Source organism: Sebastes fasciatus, chromosome 4 (genome assembly GCF_043250625.1).
Source record: "Sebastes fasciatus isolate fSebFas1 chromosome 4, fSebFas1.pri, whole genome shotgun sequence".
Classification (NCBI taxonomy): Eukaryota; Metazoa; Chordata; class Actinopteri; order Perciformes; family Sebastidae; genus Sebastes; species Sebastes fasciatus.
In genome coordinates, this window is record NC_133798.1 from 8,206,219 (window position 1) to 8,229,132 (window position 22,914).

Genomic DNA, 22,914 nt, shown 5'->3' on the forward strand with positions numbered 1-22,914 from the left:
GCCCTGAACGGACTCTCACGCTATTAATACTACATCACTTGCTCCGACCGTCGAATAATGCCGCGGGTGGGTTTACATTGGAGTTAGTTGAAAGTCTGGTTTGTCACAAACTGCTTAAACTTGCTACTGTGATCATATAGATGGATAAAAGGCAGATTTAGATTACCAGAAATATCCAATGTAGATCACAGTTCTCCATCCCTGCTGATATTCAAATATATAAACATAATAGTAGGGCTGAAAATTATTACCTCCATAATGGAAGAACAAATCAACTCATCAGCTTCAAGAAACTGACACAAAAGAGAGCGGTCTTCGTTCTCTCCACATCTCAGGCTCCAGCTGGAATGCAAATTGTGTCAACATCTCACAATATAAACATAAATCCAAGATATCTTTAAATGACGTACCATGGATCCAGACATCAAAATAAAAGCACCTGTTTTGTTTGCAAAGATGATGGCATTCATACTTTTCTAAATGTCATGTTTTTATGTCAGCAATGAGGGTATATTTCATTAATTCTATATATTCCTGTTCTCCTTTCTTGAGAGCACTGATATGCCAGACATCAACAACATAACTGACTCATCCGCAAGGCTTTACGGGAGTAGGTCTTTGTCTGTGCAAACTGTTAGATAGCTGTGGTGAAGAAAACAGATAGCCTTATAGTGGAGGATGGCAGCTCACTATCGCAGTCATCAGGGGCAGGGAGAAGAGATAATACAAGAACTTCAGCGCAATTAACTATGCATGAGGAAAAACACAAAATGAGAGATTAGGGATCTCTCTCCTTTATTACCCTAACTGAACATTGTATTTAATAACAGAGAGGAAGAGAATTCTGTATTCAATAAGTGTGTGTGGGTTTTGTGTGTGGTTCAACTTCCCATGGGTTAACTATAGAAAAGACGGCTTATCTAACAATGTTTGCCACATGACAGCTGCTGACATTCAAAACATCACTCGAAAAATACACCTCTGAATAACTCCCCATTATGTCTAGGACCATTCAAGACAGGCATATTAAAGCGCCTGCGTGTTTCCCACAAGTTCTTTCAATTCTTGCAGAATTCCTTCTTGAGAAAGAGCCATCTTCATCTCTGTTTTCCCTCATTTGATTGGAGATTACACAATCCAAAATATATATACACCGGAGCCACAAAAAAAGTCTCGGAGAGATCACATTAACATGTTTTAAAGGTGCTCTATATGATATTCAGAGCATTAATATAGCAGCAAACAATTATTTGCTATGTAAAGATATAGAGGCGCAATGTCTACCTGAGCAGAGAATGAAGTCATTCTGTGTTGTACTCTGTTGCTTTGTTGGCATCGCCGGGCCGGCAATGCATGCTTTTATTGCATATTCGTGCATGTGAGCGTGCCCCACTGGCTAGCTATTTTTTTGGTGGTTCAAAAGATTATCTTTCCAGGTATGTGAAGTGTGTTTTTTTATGTACCCCGATCGGCTCGGAAGTCTATCCTGGCCGCACAAATCGTAAATGTTAAACATATTCCATATTTACAATCGGATATCCTGTTGTGTGTGGGGAACCCCGAGGACAACCGATGACGCAGTCACGTGGGAAAGAACGATAGCCAATTGAGAACCAAGCTGACCGAAGCGGAAGGACAATCACCGCCGTCATGGCGGTCGCGGCTAATGTACGAGCTAATGCAAAATGCGAAGCATAAAGTAGTAGTAAGATGAACCTCAGAAATGGAGGACCAACTTGTTGATTTGTGGTAACAACACAAGTGTTTATTTAATGTGTCTCCATGACTTCATCCATCCATCCTTCGTGAATTTTCAGTACAAGGTAGTGTAAAAACTAACATCACTAATTCTTCCTGTCCATCCTCCGTCATGTTTGTTTAAACCAAAGTCACGTTTGATCGCGAGATATTTTGCAAGATTTCAGTTTTTTTGAGTCAGGTCTCTTGTTGTTCATGAATGGAATCTGCTAGTGTGTGATGTGCTGTTTTGGCCAAATTGCTCACCACACACTATAGGTAGAAAACTATTAGATTCAACATAACATGTCGATATGTGTGCGCTCTCTCACATTTTCAAAATCTGTTAAGATTTGAAATATCTTTTAGTGCGGGCCAGCCTTTAGCTACGAGCCGCCGGCCCAGCTGTCGCCATGTTGAGAGCCGTGCGGCGGCAAAAGAAATGCTCCCAATCTGGCATTTAGCACCTTTAACAAAGAACAGATAGATATCTCAAACTAATAACATGCCAGGACAAACAAGTAACCATGCAAATCAGATCAGCAGTGTCAATCAAAAAGGGTGAAGCTACAGCTATTGTATGCTTTTCCAGTTTATTCATCCACTGAGCCAGGGGTGATAGTTGCTTTGCCCTGTCGAGATAAGATCTGTCTAGGTCGATGCTGCTTGTGTGAATAATGCATTAGAGATGATGACCCCTCCCTGACCAAGAGATGGACAGAAATAACACTGACGTCAGCCCACGAGCCTCATGGTACCAGCCGGCACAAAGACAGGATATAGAGGGGATATTAAGCCTGCAGTGCTTCTCAGGGATCATCTACACCTCTCAATCCGCCTGTCTCGCCGTCAGGGGGGATGCGTCTGTGTCAGGCTCTCCCTTGTCTTTTCATGGTGACGTGACAGGCATCTGTGAGCGCCGGGGAGCAGAGAGGAGAGGCCACTCGCTGGGATGAAATGGGACTGCGGAGGGATATTTTTGTCACGTCTGCATGTGCACGAATGCACTCACACAAGTGCATTTTCTATCAATGCTGGCTATTTACAATAATTCCATTCACAATCCTGTCATCTTTCAATGTGATGTGTAAGATTTCAGCCAATTATAAAATAGAGGGCTCAGATCATTTATCCCACGGATTTTTTCTCTTCCACCTCCATCTGTCTCCTCACCAAGTCCCCCTCTTTATAACATGCTTTCCACCCTTTCCGCCTGTCTTTTCCCTCTACCAGGGTAAGGTTATTATGTGCTCCAGGGTCATGGGGTGTCGGTGTTGAAGGTCTACAATTAGAGGCTCACTGTACTGCTCTTATTCAGCCTTCTGTCCAGATTATCACAAGAGCCTCGCCTTCTCAGAGATATCTGCAGGAAACCCCTTGGGGAGTTCTCTGCTCTGCTACCCTCTACACCAACCTCTGCACTCTTTCATATACAGCACTGTGAGCCTACAGTCACAATGCACGGTCACTCAGCCAACAGACAATACCAGCATACTAACCAGCCGGCCAGCCAACAAATCAGTCATCTTGTGAGTAGCCAGCCTCCCACCAGTGTAACCAGTCAGCCAGCTGGCTTTCATCTCATCCAAACACGGGGACAACAAATCAAATATTTATTCATGAATTATCGAATGACAGAAGAAAATACCCATTTTAGAAGGATTATTAGTAAACCTATCTACAGCCTGGCCATGGTCACAACAACGCTTTCTAATACGCTTTTCAGATATTCTTAGATTTCATCCAAAGGCTTGTTGTGGATGCACAATAATATCAAACAGACATCTAGTTTACATGTTCCAGTAAATGTTGCCTCTCTTTTCATAAGTTAATGTCAGAAATGAATACTAAAAGAAACTACAAGAAGCATCTTTTCAAACCCAGAGCACAGTTACAGGTCAGAGGTCAAGGACTGGTGCTGGGAGGTACTTAACATCCCGCCAGATTCACTGGAGGCTTATTGAGTTTCATTACGGAAAAAGAGTTTGTCATGTTTGTGTTTAAGAGATATCAATGAGAGTCCCCAGTCTCTCCTCTACAAGGTATGAATACATAATTTAAACAGAACAGGTAAGATGAAGCTCGCTGGGTGACTCTGCAGTTGTTTCATAGCCAGAAATATGTTCTCTCTCTCTTTCTCTCTACTATATCATTTATTCTTTCATTTCCTTTGCCAAGTTTCTCTTCCTGAAAGCGGCCTTTCCTATTTCTTTGTTAATGAGACTATTAAAATTTTACACATCTTCTTCTAGGCTGCTAATTCAGCATAATTAAGTCCTGCACGTCTGCAGATCTGAAACAGTGGGCTCGGACTGAATTTACTCAATGCAATTTGATATCAGGGAATTTACTTGCAACCTAGTCTGATGTAAATCTATATGATGTAAATGCATAATCATACGAATCCGTGAAGGGGGCCACCTCTTTTGCTGACTTGCATGTTACTAATCCAGGGTTCTTGCACTGTGCAAACACAATCTGCAAGAGCTCTGAATATCTGTTCAGCGGAAAAGCAGAAATAAACACACATATTTACTCTTTCCTACATCAGGGAAAGGGGAGGCATATAAAATTGAAGCGCATAACTAAGTTTATCTTGATCTGTATTTCTATCAGGGATGAATCAGTTAAAGCAGAATTGAAAAAGAGAGACCGACACAGAGCGAGTTCACTCGGAAAGCTCTCTTTGTGGAGACTCCCTCCCCTGTGCGTGGGGGAAAATTAAGCATTAGAGTGCGCGCTGGCATGGCAGAGGAGAGATGAAAGAGCGTCTGACTCCAGTCACTTAGATCTCCTCCTCCTGTGTTTGATCCTGTCCTCCGGTCGGCTGGATGCCCGAGAACAGTGCAGAGAGCCAGGGCCATGGTCAGGGCATTAGCATGGAGGAGAGGACAGAATGGCTTTCATAAGCTACGAACATATCCCCAAAGGTGCACACATGCAGAAACACACGTATAAGATCAGCAGTACTTGTATTCGGTCCGAAGCAGTCGGTACAGGACATTCAGTTCAGTACATCCAATGAACAAGATAATTTCAATATTTTCATCAAATACAGTCTAATTATAGTGAACAATTGACACATGCAAAGCATGAATTCAACTGTTTAACCCAGAGCTTTCAAAGGCTGTGTCACAAAATAACCCCTTTTAGTATTTAGCCTACTGTCTGCCATTATATTTCAGTGTCTGTTGGTGCCTTCAAATGAAACTTGTGAGCTTGTGTTTACAACATGGGAAGTCGTGTACACAATATGCTTGGCGTCTAGAAGCCACAGAGGCTAACAATTTAGCAAGCAAGCACGTGGGTAACATAATGCAGTAACTGCAAAGGCATAATGACAGAGGAAAAAGATGAGGCCGTTGGGAATATCAACATTGTCCTCAGACATATTACGAAGAAAAACAATATACAACTACAATTACAATATATTAACTTACTATGCACCGAAAAATTAACTTCCATGGCCTCCGCCATTTCTGACAACGTCAACAAACATGTCGCAACTCGTGAACTTTCAGAAACTTTCCACTTATGAGGTCGTGAATACCACAAGAGGGGGGGGCGTCCATATGGACTCTTTTCGTGAACACGTCAAACACGACTCCATTTGAAGGCACCATTTAAAGAGACTGTTTGAAACAAGACTCCAACACAAACTACACGGAGGCACCAAAGTTATATCTAGTGAAGCCCGTCTTGCAAAACAGTGTTAGCCGCGGTCGTAGTCCGCGGTTGAGACCGTAGCTTTGGTCTCCAGGGACGGAGTCTCTGCTGTACTCTGCTCCTCTGCCTGCCTGCTTGCCTTCACTCAGCTCGCTCCACCTCACGTGCATGCGCGCACACTACACACTGCAGAAGTTAGTTTAGCTCTGAGAATATCTAGTAAATATACAGTGGACGTTTGAGCAGAAGTAAATGCTGCAGCTCCTCCAGACCAAAAGAGGTTTCCCGTGTCTTGTGAAGTGACGGGGCTCCGCAGCGAAAAACATTATCGTCTCCAACCAGGGCTCCGGTGTCTTACCTGTTCCTTCCGACCGCAGTCGGGAGGCTGAAGCAGGAAAAGCCAACACTAGGATCAGCAGTTATTCACGGAGACACCTTCGTCTGGTCAGCTAACATTACTGCCAAGCAGGTGAAATATAGAGTGATATTGCGGTTTTAGCTGACGCGTGTCGCCTCACCCATTTGAGCGATGCTCGTTCATGTCTATTTAGAGCGAGCACAAGCGCGAGCCTGACGCTGGCTTTCGTTGACTTAACGGCCATAGGTGTCGCAGTTAACAAACATTTCTGGTTCTTACAAACAGTCCCTTTAACGATTTGTACATAGAGCCCTCTAAAATTCCACAATGGAACAAAGACGCAGTGTCAATGTCATGTACGCTACACTACTTTTTGCTAAAAATCCCACAATAGGTCTACAATGTGCATTTTATAAATGCACAAATTATGTGACTTCACTCCTGTCAGTGATGACACTGATTAATGATATGCTGCTCACTATTGAGTAAACTATCGGTCTATTAGCTAAACCATGCTAGTCACTTTAGCCGCTCATGTAGCTAAATCAAGAGCTTAAACTCACTCACGAAATCTTGATGTACTGCTCACTATTGAGTAAACTACAGTATTTATGGCCTTCATATTATAAGGAGTAGTGAAGGTTTGAAAGAGGGAGTCATTTCGGACACAGCTAAAGTGTGATGGTCGTTCTCCGTTAGCTAGTCCATTTAGCCGAGCTCATATAGCATCAGTATGAAACCAGAGCTCATGAAAACTATTGTTTATTTAATTCTCCTGTTTGGAAGTATTTTGATTTTCCAATAAAATACAGCGACACACTAGTAGTGCAGTACAGGATGTGCGTCAATATGATCTAATTTCAGATTAGATTATGTGTCTGGAAATCGCTTTAAACATGCTATCTCCTCTGTGACTGTCATGGTTTGGCTCTGTGCCCAGAGGCCATTGGACTTTTTGTGAAGACTTTATACTGTATCTTGCATTATATCTTTTTGGTGGCCTCTGATTTGTCTAGAGTATTTTGGTTTCTAGGTTGTTGGGTCTTCTGTTATATTCCTTATTTCATTCGTTTAGTGTTTCCTGTTTTAGTTTGAAAGTCCTCTCTTCTTGTATCTTGTCTTGTTTTACTTACTGCCTTTGTTTGTTTCCCGCCTTTTTTTGATTGTCTGTCCTGCCCTGATCAGATTCAACTGTCCCTCATTAGTCCTGCTCTCCCCTCACCTCCTGCTCACTTTTTCTCACTTCCCTAGTTAGTCACTCACTATTTACTGTATACCAACTCAGCTCCTTAGCTCTCTGTCAGTTCATCTTTCGTTGTATGGAGTTTTGTTTGCCTGTATCTGCCAGCTCTACCTGCCCACTGTTTGGACCCAGAGACTTTTGCTCTATTAAAATATCTGCAATGAATCTGCTCCTTCCTGCCTGTTCTGCTCCTTGCATCCTTACAGTGACGGCTGAACTCACCTTCAGTTTAACTCACATCATGAAATTACAGGCATGTAAACAGGCAAGTATTTTATCAGAGATTTTATCTACCACTTTTGAAATATATGCACTAAATGAAGGAATAACATTTTAGATCTGATGTCATTCAATGTTCGATATATTTTACACAGAAACATTATATGCACGGTAAATTACAGTGTTCAAATTGCACCGTTGCTTCCGGTGGGGTACTGTGCACACTACTGTACTGTACTTTGTTATTGTCATCTTTAGTGGTTATTTGCATTAAAACACAATTCAAATGATTAAGAAATAAATGATGATATTATTATTTAAATATTTGCTTTGATTAAAAAAGTCATGGCATCAGTATTTTTTAACTATAGGCCTAGGTATTATACGCTGCTTAGAGCTAGTGTTAGCAAGTTAAACAGGTCATAATTCCCTCTCTATATCTTTTTTATATTGCTCTGAAAACATCTCAAACAACTGGATTTATTCAACTTTCTCGCCAAAAATACAATTTACGAGATTTCATTTGAACGCATCATGATGAAGTTAGAATTTACCTTCGCCCAGTAATCATTTTTTACTGAACAGAGTTTTAACGCATCATAATGTAACTCAATGGCACCTCCGTTAACATAGTAGTTCCGTTATTTTGCCAAGCAGGACAGTGCTGCCCACCGGCTGCTAACCGGTTACATTACCTATACTCTCCTCCTGCTGATTTCAACACAGATTTGTTATTCACAATGTACTGTAGCTGTATCAGGGAAAAAATAGGGTTCGTCCCTCAGGTTAAGTAGTAATAGCGGCATGCTTTTGAGCGCTTTATTTATGTCTGCCATGGCTCCGGTCCTAAACAAACTGAAACATGATACAGCGTGCATATGCTGTTGCGTCATTGTGCACGCGTACCTGTTGGAAAGCATCAAAATAGATGAATCGATTGTCATGGAGACATGAGATGCTATTCTCTATTCCCACCATAGCGTTTTCCCTGCCTGCCAAAGTGACGGACAGCCTGTCGATAATACCCGCCACCGCCAACAATTTACCCGCATTTGGCGGGTGGATGGTGCTAATTTCAGACCCTGGCGATAAACCATAAATATTCTGGTACTTCAAGAGGCAGATATGACATCTAATGACCATTTAGCTAGTCATCTGAACATCAAATCAAAGGCCAAGAGAAACTGATTGAAAATGAGAATCCTTGTTGATAACACAACCAAGAAATAGAGTAATGTTCCACTTTTAACTTCCTACTTGCACAAATTGAATTCTAAGACGAGGATGCAGGCACACACACACACACACACACACACACACACACTCAAACACACGCCTACACACACAACCATTTAACCCACTTCACCTCCGTGGTCAGCAGGGTGATGAGAGCAGGGGAGCACAGCAGAGAGGAGGTTATTACGGTGCAGCTGCAGTGGTATGTACTTTATTTATGACAGGCGCTGGAACATTGCTAGCTATCTGCACTCGGAAGCTTATCAGCGGAGACGCCTGGACTAATGACACGTGGACAACAACCACAAAACTGTCACAGGCAATTATAAAGGAGAGAGTGCCAGTATAATGAGGAACTGAGTTTTCTATTCCAGGTGATTCTGAGTCCTTATCCATGCTTACAGCTTATTTAGTGTTGGAGCACATCGACAGAAATCCACACAATTCAGGATCTTTGAATGGTCAAATATTTGAACTACTGAATGTGTCTTTGACCTATATCTTGCCAGATAGTTTCGCAACATTAAATTTGAGTGTTGCTCATGTTTTATGGCGGAAAACTGTAGTAATCTGATGTTTTGCCAACTGTTTCCACTCTAACTGGAAAAAGGAACTGATGTCGGTCAACCAGAGAGATGTAGTACATTTTAAATGACTTTGTTTACTGTAAAAAGATGTTAGTTCTGTAAAACATGAGTTAAATTTAGAGTAAATACACTTCTTGTTTGCACTAACCTCTTTCATACTCTCCAAGAGAAATATTTATTTTTAGCTGTTGGGTGGTACAAAAGTGGAGAGGATACATACAGTACTTGATACTGGATTGGTACGGCGTGTTATCTTCTAGGATGCATTCCAGGATTGTGTGTTGTGTTTCTTCAGGACTGTGCTCCTGTTGCATGCCTCATAAATTGTATATTTCTTTGCACAGAAACACAGAGCGAGGTGAAGAAAATCACAAGTGAACAATAAATAATGAATGCACAGGTTTTACTTTATTGAAAGCCTTTGAGATCATGCTCTTGGTTTTCAAATCACTTGGCGGATTGCTGCCTGAATACGTGTCTGATTATCCCTCCATTACTGTTCCACCGGCCCGTAATAAGACCTACGGAGAGGCAGGTTTAGTGTCTTTGGTCAACCTGCCAGAGGACCTGAGGGCATCAGATGTGTGCTTCAACAGCTTCAAATAAAACCGTGATGAAATATCTTTTCAGCCCACCATTTATATAGTCAATCAAATAAGAGTTACTTTGTGGTGCAGTTTTGCTTGATTGGTGCTATATAAAAAGGTCAGTTTGATTAGATTTGATGTTTTACAGTTTAGAAGCATGTTATAAAAAGAGGACACGACAGGAAATGTTTTGAGCGGTTAAGGATCAGCTCCTCTGCTCACCTCTGTCTGACGAGCGCAGGACACACACACACACACACACACACACGCACGGCAGAAAACTAAAGCAGCTAAATCAATTAAAATCCCATTAAAGTCAGCACCATTATTGAGGTCATTACCAAGGGGGAGAGACGCCTGATGATGATGGTGGATCAAACAAGATCTAATTAATTCATTTATTCATTAACGCAGCAGCTCTCATGCAAGCGTGGTTAGCGCGATGTAATGAAAATGGAAAGAGAGAGTCAGACATCAAGTGCAGCGTCTCGGCAGGAACATCAAAACTGACATGAGACGGAAAATATGAATATGAAACGTGAACACAACATCAAAGGCAACTTATTGCCAGTGCTTTTCAAAGGACACTAAAACACATGAAAATTTTTCTGGCGCCACAGAGGACAGCTGCTTTCAGCTGGGTTACACACACACACACACACACATACACACTAGGTGTCAGTCTGGTTGCAGAGAAAGGCGAGGAGTGAAAATAAGAGTCCAAGTAAGACAGAGGAAAGGAGGCCAAAACAAGAGAGGAAGCTTCACAGTGTGTTTCTCTGCTTCATCTCCCACCAGTGGAGCTGTGATTGGGAGCAGCAGCAGACATTAACGTTTGGTATTGATCTCTTCTCAGATGGCTCGGGGACCAGAGGCCAAGGAAATGACAGAAACATGCTATGTTGCTTCCTCATCCTGGAGATGTTTGGGCTGCAGGACGGGTGTGTATGTATAAGTGGTTCTCGAAAGCAAAAGAGAGACGGAAAGATGAAGAAAGAAGAGACCAAAAGTTTGCAGGTGAGTGGTTTTTCCTATTTGCGTGTAGGTTTTTGAAATGAAGACAAAACGTTAAAACCTATCCACATCTCTCCCCTCAACATCTCTCGCTATCTCCTCTTCTTCTCCACTTTGGCACACCGCACTGCCCGGCGATCAATACATGTTGGATCAAATGAAAGATGAGATCTTTACATCGGTGGGAAAGATAGGATACGGTGTTTAGGAGCTCGTACAGGCCGCAGACATGTCCTCGACAGGATGACTTTTCAACGCTGTGATCTGAAACAATACCTCGACATTAAGTAGGATTTGATTCCGCATCAGCCGAGATGTAGGGGCTTGAGTGCAGCTGGGCGGAGGGGTGGATGCCAGGTCAGGGGCTGAGGCGGACAGAAAGGGGGGTTAGATGAAGAAGAACATGCGAGTTGATTGGACGTGACAGGAGCAGTGTCCTCCTCCTGTGCAGCGCCGAGTGTCCCAAATGAAAATCTATATGGCATGAAGCTGGCAGCAGACCTTCGCGGCCTAGAAGAGGCCACTGGTCAGTCAAATGTTGGTGGACCGTATACATGCACATGCGGATGTATTATTATAGCATTAACATTATTATATTCTAGTAGGGAGGGGCTGTTTTTAAAGAAGAAAACACAAATGACATAATAAATTCTTGCTTTTTACAAATTCGAATCTTGATCTTGAATCATTACCCGGCGCAATGCTGATTGTCAAATATACACAGACGAAAACACTGAACACATGCACATTAGTATGGATGTGAAAAGGTTTCATCCAGGAGGCCGCTGTTTGTGTCCTGTGCGTCATGTTACAATCAGCTATTTGTTCCTGTCCCATGTTCACAACATTCAGTGTCTCTTTCACTGTACAAAAGTAGTAGTTGTAGTTCTTTACTAAACCTAACTAAAGTGGTTTTGTAGCCTAATCCTAAAGTGACACCAAGGGGTGTGACAAAGCGGCGGTATAAGACGAGTTGGGATGAGAATGTGTTGGACAGCCACACTAAAAAAATCCCTTTTTTATGTAGTTATTCCCAGTAATGCTACAAAGGACATAAACACAAATTCCATAGCTAAAAAGAATCAGGCATATACTGAACTGATGAAATGTTGATAACTAAGGAAAAAAATGACATAATATATACAAAAAAAAAACTCCCACAGGTTTTCTTTTCTCTACAGAGATAGCTGGTGGAAAGTCTTACCCAGAGCTCTTGATACAAAGATTTCATTCAGCCTGCAGCAGCCGCTAACAAAAGCTTATGCTTAAATTCAGCCAAGTTAGCTGGTCAGAGAACCAATCTCCAAAGGTTGAGAATTAAATGCAGTATATCTCCTCTGTTTAATCAGTGGGTCTGAAAAGTGAAGCCAATGCCAAGTGCGTTAAACTTGCATTCTTTCTAATAGCCAGCAGGGGGCGACTCCCCTGGTTTCCAAAAATATATATATATAATTGTATAGAAGTCTATGAGAAAATGAGCCTACTTCTCACCTGATTTATTATCTCAGTAAACTTTGTAAACATGAGTTTATGGTCTCAATCGCTAGTTTCAAGTCTTCTTCAATACAGATGTTCATTTAGTAAATGATGGTCCCCTTTAGAGTCAAATAGACCATAGAGTAGGGTATGCTTTAGGGCGTGGCTATCTTGTGATTGATAGGTCCCTACCTCGGCGTTGTCCGGTTCATGAAAGTTAATTATAACCTTTTTGGTCACCTAAAAATGTCTTATTCAGCGTTCATACTTAGCTTCACCCTCTCATGTCACTTCTGGTTGTAAAAAAACAAGACGGCGACAGGCAAAATGCCAAACTCAAGGCTTCAAAATGCCAGTCCACAATCCAATGGGTGACGTCGCGGTCACTATGTCCACTTCTTATATATACAGTATATGGTTTATATGCTGCTGTCATTTTAGTCATCATCATTAAAATTTCCAGTATCTTGATCCCTGATCATCTCTGTTGAAATGGATGAAATTTGCAGGTTAAAGCAGTAAACAATTCAGCCTTTAGTGACTCTTTTATTTTGCTGAAGAGGTGTCCTTATCTCGCTTTGTCAATTAAACACAATCCTATGCTACTCAGATCCTTTTTCAGCTCTCAAATAGACGTATTTTGTTCAACAGAAATTTGTGCGCGTTGTTTTTGTTTGGATAAGGTCCTCAATCTATTGCATGATTCCTAAAACAAATACCAATAAGAGCAAGATGTTCCTCCTTACCTCTAAATTGACACTCTGACTTACATTTCATCTGCCATGTTGGAGCCTTCAGCCGGCTTGTCAGACATTTAGTATTTTCTCATGGCTGCCATGTAGTCTCTCATTGGATCTTGTTCCACTCCCAGTTGCTGCCTTCCCATTCCAACCAGCTGCTTCTCTCTTTTCTTTTTTTCTGATGTCCCAGCTCTGTCCTGTCATTCAGATCTTACTTTCATGGCCCGCTGATCACTGGGGTAACTCAGGGGTTTTGGTCATCTTGAGTTTGATTTGAATGAGCCTGAGGAAATAGTCTAGAAATAAGGCAACAAATATTGGATTTGTTCTTTTGAGTCTTTTCCTTTTCCTGTCTTGTGTTGTCCAACTGATATCTTGAAAACCCATTCTCGCCGACTGTTTTTTCCACTGATGCTCACCGGTAGACAGCACAGCTCAGCAGATCAAAGTAGCAGGTCCGGCACAAGCTGACAGGTCAGATGCTTTTATAGCTTTCCTCCTTATCAGTGGTCTTTGTTTGGCATAAGATCTAATTCTGAATTTAGTGGTGAGATTTACTTCTGGGTGTTGCAGTCTGTGCATGTTCAGTTCTTTACTGGAGGTGCTGTGTTGGATCTTTGTGATAGAGATTCTGATTACATGACTTTCACAATGCGTTATGGAATAAAATGTCTGTTTTCTGGGAGGACGTTGTCTGTAATTTAAAGAAGTTAGTGGCTTTTTAAGAAGTTTTAATAACCATATATCAATTTAAAAGTCAAAGTAAAATAATCTGTATTTTTATATAATGTAGGTTACGTATGTACGCTACATTACATCAAGTTTTAAGTTGTTTCATATATTGCTGTTTCTGAGACAGACTCTCCTCTCAGGATATTTACAAATCCAATGATCTTTTTGCTTAGATTCATACACCGTAATCCCACCATGACCGTAACCCTATACTAGAGGTTGTTGGGGGCAGTGTTGCCTGGGAGACTGGGTTCAGGGTGAAAAGCACAGTGTCCAGAAGAGCTGGCATGGACAATCATTGTTATAGCCAACTGGCAAACAAAACGAGAAACCCAGACATAGACCTAAAACGGAAAGACGAAAATAGAAGAAAATGTGGGTGAACATTGGTGTGGCCTTTTTTTTTAGATGGGCAGCTCTGAAGACAGACAAGGACCTTCTAATGAAGTCAATGTTGCTTATTTTCTTTAAAAGACGAATCATTTCATTAACCATGACGCTGACAGGTGTCACTACAATCAAAGAGCAGTGTGAGGAAGAACCTTTGGTGAAAGGAAAACTCGCTTTGTGAAGGATTCATTCTTCTTTTTGTGGTAGTTTTACACTCCGATTTCAAGTGTGGATTATCTGATATGTCTTGTTGCTCTCGACCTCAGTGTCACTCTCTAATGCATTCATCTTCTATCTCCACAAAAAGAATAAAGAATGAATAAGTCAGTTTAATTAAACATTTAATATATTTTTTTATTATATATGCAGTATATTGTGGCCACTAAAAAGTCTTTGACCTTTTAGATTTCAGACTTTTTCTGGCTGTTTGAATCTGCCCAGAGATGTATTAAAATCATGTTTTATTCTGATCTCTACACGGCTTCTCTTTTCTTTCTTTCTGTTGCTCTGTAGTTGCTGTTTGCATCCAATCTCAGTCTTGCCCCCTCCAGGTCCAAGCATCAATATCTTAAGGTCAGACCTCACGCTAGCCTTTCCTCTGCTCGTTTCCCACTCTCATCCAACTCTCATCCTACAACTAGTTCTTGGTTTCCCCTGCGTTTCAAACTGGTCCTTGAACATCTCTCCACTGAGTAATATTAATGACATTCATTTAGGATTAACACTGCGGCCACACAAGGAGTCTCTTCCATCTGACTTCAAGACGCCAGACACTGGTCCTCTTCTCTTATTCCGCTGGTCCCTCTGAAATATTGTGTGGCCAAAATTCTCTTCAGCCGTAACAAGCAAGTCGGTAGTGGAGTACTGTGCATGGTGTTGATTGTAAAACTGCTCCCTAAAGGTGCTGAATGCGAGATTGCATGTCTATTGCCTCCGCACGGCTCTCAACATAGCGACAGCTGAGCAGGCGGCTTGTGCCAAGGAAGAGCGCTGGGCTTTAAAGCAAATTTCCGTAGTGGCCAAACAGTGGTACTGCACGCTGCCTGTCACGTGATGCCATTGGGCCCAAAAATACTTTTTCCCATAGACTTACATTGGGAAAGAGACATCTGTAACTCAGTGGATAATTTTTTTAAATCAACTGTCCAGTATGATATTGAATAGCCCTTATTTAAATCATTAGGTTAAAAGTTGTAAAATGCATTAATAGCCAAATCTAGAGTTCTTTTCCTTCCTCCGTTCATGTAAATGAGCCCCAGACCGAGGCTGGAGCTAGGGCGTGATTAAAGGAAACGCTACTGCGCCTGCTCTATGGGCCCAATGGATGCAGAAGATCACCGGAAGATTCCTTGAAGATTGGATGTCGAGCTTTTTTTGCTTCATGCGCCACTGAGCAACTTTCATAGGAACGAATGGGACCCCGCCTCGAACGCTGTATCCAGTTTACTTTATATTTTCATGCTCGTAGCTAAAGGTGCCAGCAACGCTAACGATGCAAACAACAAAACACTGCTGAGAGAGCTAACGGTGTTAACCCGGGGGGAACCAGAGGGTGGGTGTTTCACTTCCACAACGGCACCGTCAGTCGGGACGGCTGTCATCAGTTGTAACATCATATGAGAGCGGAGCAGCGGCCATGAGCCAGTGGGGCGCGCTCACATGCACTTAAAACATGCCCAGCCGGCCCGGCTATGTCAACAAAACACGGAGAAGCTCTGATTACAACAAACACAGAGGGAGAGCGACTTCATTCTCTGCTCAGGTAGACATTACTATTCTATATATTTACCTTTAACTGCCCATTTTTATTTATTATTATGCATTTCATCTTCCAGCAACCACTTTTTGGCCTTCATTTAACAGATCTTTTCTGGTCCTGTGTTACTTAATCACTTCCCAACTTGATTAACTCACTAATCACATGTGGCTTGAGGTATAAAATTAGCAAATATTAGTAGCCTGTATTAGGTCGCTGCCCTGGTAGCTGTTTGTTAGCTGACCTGCATTCACACATTTAGATTACAGTCGGCCCTCTGTTAGGTCCGTCAGGGATGCGTTCATTTCCCAGTTCGTATTATCCAGTAAACCAGGGGAGTCATCTTAATTTATCTGCTCTAACGAATGGAGGTAATTTGAGCTTCCACCATAGCCTTTCCTCTTTCAACTTTACAATGTGTAATATTGCATTTTGGGGCATTGTGTGACGTAATAGAACAAATAATTGTAGTCCTCCATTTCATTTGACTGGGTGTCACACCCGTGACAACAAAGCAATTTGAACATTTGAGTTGAATTTGCCTTTTTGGCCTCTTGTCAGCTGTCTGAAAACCACTGTAGACTCTGACCTCTTGTGTCTTATTGTTTAATAATAACAAATACGCCGGCACAGAGTCACACAGCTAATGTGTGTGTCAATGGAAACCTCAAAGACCAGACTATCTTGAGCTGCAAACAACCACTGGCCGCTCCGTGTCGCACCGCAAACACAGCAAGCAGGCATGAAACGGTAAACGGAAACTGTGCTGGGCAACAAGATAACATTTGTGAGAGTCAAATCTGTTTGTTCGGCCAGGGTTTGTAAGGTCCATTTAAGATGCTTTTTATAAACACACCAGACCATTTCCACTGAAATCAGTCTCCCATGTTAAAACTTGGATCATGTGTGTGTGTGTGTGTGTGTGAGCGTGGGAGAAAAACAGATAGACGCAGGCACAAGTGTGTGTGTGTGTGTGTGTGTGTGTGGACCCAGGCTCAGAGTCTGATGTCATAGACTGAGTTGTAATTGGTGGTCTCATTAATCCGCTGGACCGAGTGTAAAGTGAACAAAGATAACACAATCCTGCTTACAGCGCAGCATTACAACTGCACACAAACGCATACACTCATGCACCGACCGCCAACACCAGCAGCCCCAGAAAAACATGTTTGTGCGAAGAAGAAATGCAAATAGTGATTAACTCTTATTGAATTGACCACAGTCCTGGTGTTGTGCTGAGCTCCCGGCATGCCTTGTTTCCTTTTTATGAGCTGTTTTTTTTTGCACGGCATGAATCACAGGTACAGTTCAGTTCCCGACCAAAGCTCCGTCCTCCCCCAGGTGCACACACATGTAAACACACCGCTACGTGCTGAATGTGGAAAATAGAAGAGCCTTTTGATATGCCGTAAACAGAAACCGGGCAAGTACAGTCTGTCCACGAACTACTTGCGTATGATTAACGACTGACATGAGAGGAGGAGGCAGCGGAGCAGAAAGCAAAACATCGGGTCAGCGTGGATGAGGGGAGCGACGACGGGAGGAAAAAAAGCAAGAAGTGGATGGGAGGAGGAGGTTAGGGAGCTACATGAGTGAAAGAGAAGGAGGTCTAAGAGAGAAGATGAAAGCTAGAGAGGAGGATGAAACATACGGGATGAGGGACAGAGATGACATGAAGGAAGGAGGAGTTGGAGGAGTAAAAAAAGGGATGTTGTGTTGTGGACACCTGAGTCTCCTACTTACACGCACACACAGTCTTCATGGTCAGGCCGAGGCCAACGGTGGCTAAGGTTGCTATGGCGACATCCCACCAGAACGGTAATTACAATTAACATCCCTTCTAAATGACCACCTCTCTCTCTCTCTCTCCTCTTCCCCTGCATCTCTTGGGTAATTATAGACTTCAGCTCAGCTCACCCAAGCACTGTGGTTGGCCTCTTTTTATCTTACAGCTAAATAATCCTGTCTGGAAACAATAGAGGCAAAATATATATATATATATATATATATATATTTTATTTTTTTTTCTTCTTCAAGGCTAAAAGGCTGTTTCATGACATTAATGTTCCTTTGTGATCATGAGCTTTAAAATCAATATGCGCCGCACATTTGTGCAGCGAACTGGTCGGGAAAACAACCTCCCTATTCATGCAAGCAGCGGAAGACCGCCGAAAGAATATCGCTCCATGTTTAGGCGCCACGTTACATTAACATGAGCTCCCGCTGCATGAATATTAAGTGAAAAGGTGCAGTGAATTGTACCTGCAAAAAAACAAAGAGCAGTTAGAAGGAGTTTGCGAAAGTGTGTGGTGTCACCGCCACTTATCGCTCCATCGCAGAGAAAGAAAAGAAAGAGGTGAAGACCGTGTGCTACAAAAGGCACAGAAAGCAATAGACCCTCATTGTTATGTTATCCCAGCTGAAAAGGAGCCTCATCAAATGGCGCTCGGTCAGTGGTGTCACAACACATGCAGCGGTCAAGGAGACAGGTAGTGAGAGTGATCCGGTGGCAATGAGGAGAGAGGGTGAGACGCAACAGAGTGGCAAAAGAAATTAAGTGATTTTTGGTTCACCTGGGCTGGAATTTAAAAAAGCATTAACTAAATGACAAATGAAGAAGTGACGAGGTGCCATTTTTGGCCCATTCACAACCCGTAAATCTACTCTGCAGCTCTGGTCCACTGACACTGTTTTGTGGATTCACGTCAAGAATCTAGTATGCTCTGGTTTTATGCTCCAAGATGGAACATGGGAATGCGATTGTCACACAAATCCCACTGGGAACACTGGGTTTACAAGATTGCTCCAATTGTTTAAAGTCTTGCAGCAACAATGCAGATCCCAGACCCAGAGTGACAGAGACTTGTGGGTCGACGACCTCCGCACGGCTCAAATTTTGAATTCATAATCCGGACGCAATACATCAAGTAGGATGCAATCAAACCACGAACGGTGAAGAGAAACAGCTGCTGTAGATGTAAATGGACATGAAAGATGAGCATATGATGAGCATGTGAACGTGGACATGCATATAAGAATCACATTATGAAGATAAATACTGGATGGATGAATATTTATGGGTGTCAGGGGGGGAGCTGAAGCAGATGGAAGAAATGACTACAGAGGATTCAGACGGGAGAGAAATAAAAGGCTTGAGTGAGAGTAAGAAGAAAGAACAGAAAGTGGATGGCAGGTTAGAAAGGTGGAGAGAAAAGGTGAAGGTTAGATGTAAATAAAAAAGGAGCATTGCTGGCTGAGGAAGGCAGAAGTCACTCTCATCCCTTTCATCCTGTAGGACGGAATAAGGCTGCTCCGGGACACTCTCCCTCTTCCTAATTGCGTCCAGATTACACAAGGGAATCAGATTCCTGAGAAATAGAAAAACGGCCTTCCTGTCGACACCTCCACCCACACCCATCACACCTCTGCCTCCCCCCCCCCCATCCTCCATCGGCAATTCTCCGGGTCATTATTTCATTCCACGGCCCCAGCACCCCAGACGGTCAAATCATCTCGACAATAGATGGAGGAGTCAGAGAGCCTGTCCCGTCGTGTTATTCCTGTCCAGTCCAGTGAGTTTGATCATTGCTAAATCCTCAATCCCTCCATCCCTGGGCCTCGAAGGCAGAAATACAACAGGAGAGAAGAACTCTGGAGGAATACAAACTAAACTGCTGCCTGACAGGCTTCAGCAACTGCTGGCGTTTTCTCTTGGTTTCAATATGGATCCATAAAATATTGTATTGTAAAATAATGATGATTTTTTTTTTTTTTTTTTTGGAGTATCCCAGTTACATATTTGTGCAGCGAAATGCCAGCGTCCCGTCCACTCGGGTTGTTTAGGAATGCAGCCCAAAACGGGTGGTAAACTCCATTTAAGGCTAAATACGGCCACAAGACTGATAAGAACCTGATAAGAACCTTGACAAGTACCTTAAGGTAAAGTTGAAAATAACTTTGAAGAGAGAGTTTCCAAACCGATTGGTCTCTCTAACTGTCAATCAACATGTCAATAGCCCTGGTCCGTATAAGCAAAATGAGCTATCATGCTCTCTTGTAACTCCTCCTTGTGTGTTATTATGGCAATCCAATTAACATGAGTGTATCAAAGTTTGGTTGTGTCCCATTCTATTTAATGGCCTGTGTTATTCATTGGTTATATACCCATAGACTGTATAGATGGATGAGGTGTCTCCACTTCCTCCCACTGTACTGAAGTGAAGCCAAAATAGGGAGCCAGAGTCTGTGTAGTAATGATCGGATGGTAGAGCTGCAGTATCAAGGTCCCGCCCACACAGCCCAAACCAATCACGAGACCGAGTGCGGCTGCAGCTTGCTAGCGAGACAGACTCACAGCAGGCAGTCGTGACGTCTCACCCACTTTTTATAGCATCAAATAACTCATTAAAACCAAACTCATCAGAAAAATTAACGCTTGAACATACAGTACATCAGCATGATAAGAACTACCTAAAATGACAGAAACCACGTTTGGGAAAAAGTTATTTGATGTGTACTTAATAATGATTTATGACCTATACTGCAACCGGCCAACAGGGGGCGATCGAGATATTTAGGTTTTACTCTCGGGGAGCTATCATACCGTCCATCTTTATATAAATTCTATGGTTTTGACACTTTTGTAAATAATTCACATTCTAGGAGTTAACCACTGACCCCTATGTAGTCTGAAATATTACGTTTGACTTCTAACTTTATGTCTACACTTTTCTTGACTGTACATGACCATAGGAGGTTCTGTAATAACTTCTCTTAGAAACACAGAATGAATCCACAGGAGAGGCCATCAACAGCACAACATCAAATAAAGCTGTCTGTCAGCTACATTCTCTGGCCGTGTAACTCAACTTGACTTTGACAGCTGTAGAAGTAAAGCGCACATATTGTTTCTACAGTACAGTGAATCCAGTCACTTGACTTAACTAAATCGGCGTTGTTTGGCTCGAAGTGTCTGCGTACACCACGGTCAGTCAGTGGGGAATTTCAAGCTGCAGTGGGTAGAAATGGAGGAAATATGATTAAAAAAACATATTTTTATAAAACGGTCACTATATCCTGAAAGTAGTGCATGAGACAGGTAATCTGAAAAAAATCATTTTCCTCTGTCCTCTGGTGCTCCTAATGGCATCTGCCAGATTTCACAGACCGGAGGAAAACAACCAGTCAGAGCTGATCTGGAGTCTGCCGTCCAGCTGCCGAGAGCCACGAGTCAATCACTCGCGAACTCCGATCAAACGGTCAAACTAGGCAGCGCTGATCAAATATGAATCAATATTCTGTTACCGTTATGCCTATTTATCGCCTTAAATGTTCTCAGAAACATCTTGTTGTAACCCATATGAAATATAGGGCTACTAAACCGCTAAACTAATTTCTAGCTCTGGTTGGTAGCTTAAGGATAGCATGGTGAAGTTTAAAGGTGTATTGTGGTTTGTTTACATTAAAGCCACTCTGGTTAAGTGAGGCTAACACATAGTAATGGTCTAGTACAACTGCACGTGATGCAACAGATTTTGGTTATTAAAATGTTAATTTAAATAGCAGTAATTCATTTGATAACACCAGTTCATTTCATGTGTGTGCTTAATATAAGTTAGTTCATAATTAAAGGTTAAATATATTAAAAACTGTATTAAAAGTGTTGGAGAAGATGGATGAATAATTCATTGTAAGTTAAAATACCAACTGCATTACAAGATACTGTATGGTAATCCATTGGATTGTTTTAAGTATATCCTTAGTTATTGGTTATACATGATGAGATACTGTGAAAGCAGATAAGAACTGAATGAGCAAGATTACTTACTATCCTGCACTATTCGTGTAGGTTGGTTTTTCTTTTGGTTCTATTAAACGACAGTAGAATCTGGAAGATTCAGTGATGGCGAGCCAAGCCCAGTGAGACTGTGGACAGTCGTGGAAACGGTGTGGCCAACCGTAGGACCTTCCACAGAGGACATCTGACTGCTCAATTCATTTGGATACCAGATAAGAACACAAACACACTTTTACTACCCGGGTAGTAGGAACTAAAATACTGGAACTTGAAATAGTGTGGTGGTGTATTCACATTACACCCACACCAAGACAGAAATTGCACTCTTTGGATCATCTTAATTAGAGGAAGAGGATTTCATCTTGAAGGACACTGATTTTGGGGGAATTTTCTATTTTATTTGTACTTTGAAAGAGCTCTCTTTTATTTATTTTTACATTTCATTCCATACTTTGACATCTATGTGAAGCATTTTGAATGTTGTTGAATTGTTGTGGTGCAATAAAATTGTCAGCTGTTCAATCTATTATAACTCTCCTGAGTTATTTAAGGTAACTGCTCATCGAACCTAGGTAGATGTTGGCGTATTCATTATTCCCATCGGCTGAGTACCAGAGGCGCTACATTGTAGTGTACTGTTTAACTGTAAAATGAGAAAGTTTGTGACCTGGCAGCCATGTTGAGATCTGTTGAGCAAATACCAAGCAACGCCCACCAGCTGGAGCACAGCCAATAGGAACGCTCTCTCTCTCTGAAATGGGCTATTTTTTAGATTTTTTAAAGCCTGAAAACAGAGCCATGAGGAGGTGCAGAAGTCTAGTTATTTCTCAGAACACTTGAATTACAATATGCTGAAAGGTTATTATGGAATGTTTGCCCAATGATGCCAAGAAAAAATGTTGCCTACTGAAGCTTTAATATTTTTTTTAACAAGTACACAGACTCCGTTCTGATGGCCACGCCACACACATTGAAAGAATGGCCAACATTTTCTGCACTGTTCAAAAGAAATTCACGCCTGCAGCTCCCGTCTCCGGGAGCGTTTCATTTACAGGAAAGTGATAAAGCAAATTAAAGCAGATGCCTTCCACAATACCGTCTGAAAGCACACAGACCGATTTATTTCAGGTAAAATGTCAAAACAAGTCTGCGTCATGCTTTTGTGTTTGTGTGTGTGTGAGAGAGCGTGTGTGCGCTGAAAACAAAGCGCTGGAGCCAAGCAGTGTTTCCAAAGTGCATTGATTTTTCCCCCAGCCGGCTTCATCCGCCTTTGACATTTCACAGACACTGTACAGCCCAGAGCCAATATACAGGATGATGAAAGCCAGAATGGCCTTGTGACCTCTGAACCCTGTCTGATGCGTGTCTCAGCCTAT

General features: G+C 42.1%; 1 long non-coding RNA gene across 1 annotated transcript; it reads left to right on the forward strand.

Annotated features, from left to right (window-relative positions):
* The first annotated feature begins 10,363 nt into the window (after window positions 1-10,363).
* LOC141765649 (uncharacterized) lies at window positions 10,364-22,064 on the forward strand. The gene is made up of 2 exons (XR_012593540.1): window positions 10,364-10,650; window positions 21,590-22,064. It is a non-coding gene; the product is annotated as an uncharacterized LOC141765649 (long non-coding RNA).
* Window positions 22,065-22,914: the final 850 nt, after the last annotated feature.